The sequence below is a fragment of the Elephantulus edwardii genome, unplaced genomic scaffold (genome assembly GCF_000299155.1).
Source record: "Elephantulus edwardii isolate Elephantulus edwardi_28Jun2011 unplaced genomic scaffold, EleEdw1.0 scaffold00221, whole genome shotgun sequence".
NCBI classification, from domain to species: Eukaryota; Metazoa; Chordata; class Mammalia; order Macroscelidea; family Macroscelididae; genus Elephantulus; species Elephantulus edwardii.
Window position 1 is genome coordinate 1857 of NW_006399971.1, and position 2173 is coordinate 4029.

The window sequence follows — 2173 nt, forward strand, 5'->3', positions numbered from 1 at the left end:
ATCACTGAGTTAGTCTTCAGCAAGAAGGGATTTCTGTCTTCTTTTGTGATGTATCTCATGTAGCCTGTCCTTTTTCTCCATCATCTCTTGTAGACGTTATTTAACCCTCAGTTTATTATAGGGTCATATACTGGGTCTCAACACAAAGATTGTGAACCAGTGAAAGAAGACACATTGACTCAGGCAATATAAAATTAGATGTGTACATTTTTATTTCTTACAGAGAGTTGCCTGAGTATCATGGTAAAAACAATGACCATGTACTGATAAAAAATTTTTTTAGAAGCTTCAGCACATACAAAAAGAACAGATTGGCTGCTAAAACATTACTTAAGGTTTGTTATTTTCTGGAAATGTCATAATTATTCTATTTTTTTCATTTGTATAATTCTAATTCTTGGACACAGATGGCTAAGTAAAGGCTGTAGTATATGGTTCTAGTTTCTTAGAAGCTTATAAAGTGACCAGTAAGCAGAGTTTATTGTCAGTAATTTTGAATTTATATATCTGCTCATTCATGCATGAATAACATCAGGCATCGTTTCAGTTGACATTTTCTCCCTCTTCCTTATTCTTCTTTAAACTTATTTTCAATGTTTTTGTTTGTTTGTTTTATTCTGTCTCTTTTCTTTCTCTTTGAACATCATCTTTCTCTTTATCCTCATTTTTTCTCTTTGTATTTTGGTTCTTTCATTCCACTCAACTTCTACTCCAGTGAAGTGTTTTCACTCTATACTCAAACTAAAGGCCTTCAAGTTGAAATCAATTAATAGCTGATCCTGCATCAGGTTTTCAGAGACTGCAAAGGGCAAAGGAGGAGATTACCCACCTTTTGGAGGAGCTGGTGGATTCGAACTGCCAGAGAGGCACTGCCTTTGGGTTAGCCAAACAGTTCTTTGCTAGCGAAGCCGCTAAAGCTCCGTGGAGTTGTGAAGTTTATGACAGCAAACAATATCTATGCTTGAGGATTTATTAAGTGAATAATTAATTCCTTCATTCTGATAATGAATGTTTGTAAAAGTTAATAATAAATAGCAAGTCTACATTTAAGTATTCTTTAGATGCATTCATATACTGCATCAAATTTATTGAGGACATTCCACTTAGAGATTAAAAACTAGCTGTATGAAGTCATAAGATTTTATTCCAAAGAAAACAAAGTATTTTTAACTAAATAAATAAATTTAAAAAAACAGACAAAAATGGCTTAATGGTAAGAAGCTGTGCTGCAATCCTGAAAGCATGCAGTTCGAGACCACCAGCTGCTCCATGGGAGAAAGATAAGTAATCTCCTCCCATATAGTTTACTGTCTCTGAACCTTCCCTCCCCAGGAGGGTCAACTATGGGTCAGTTCCGACTCTACGGTATACAACAACAAGAAGCAGGGAAATATCTGCTAAGTGCCAGTAGTTGGATAGAGCAGCAAGCCCTGTTAGAAGTTGACATGTGATAGAAGCAGTTGGGAACTGTTTCAGAATGGTAATGACATGCAATTAGGAAATCAAAGAATAGAGAGATGTTGTGCAGATTGTATCAGTGAGAGGAGAATTTTCATCGCCAGGGAAAAGATATGATTAAACCACGTATATAGAGAAGTATGGTGATGTTTAAGAATATAATGAATTATATTGGCATAGAAAAAAATACTGCGTTACAATAAAGGGAGGGTTGTATATTCGCTAGCTCATTGCATTTGAATTAGAATCAACTCATACTGACCCTCCACTGGATTACCAAAGCTACAAATTGTATGCAATCCACCAGCTTCTTTGTGGGAGAAAGATGGGCACTCTTTCCTTTAATTAACTTCTGAAATCCTGCTACAGGGTCTGCTATGAGTAGGTTCTGAGTCCATGGTACACACAACAACAAATTACATGGAAAGAGATTACTCACCCTACCCTGGAAATGATTATGGGTTCATACTTCCAGAGAGCTGATGTCTGGAGTTGGCTGTGGAACTCCACAGAGACTATACCATCAGAATTCTCATTCTAAAAAGGGAGAGAAAGCAGGCACGTCAGTTGATATATCTGTTAAGTATTTTAAAAATAATGTAAACAATATAATAAACTATAGGTTAATATTTCAAAAGTGAAATTAAGCATATTTATAAATTTGAGTTTTACAGATGCTTATAGTTTGAAGGAAAAGCAGATTTTATGGAATAAA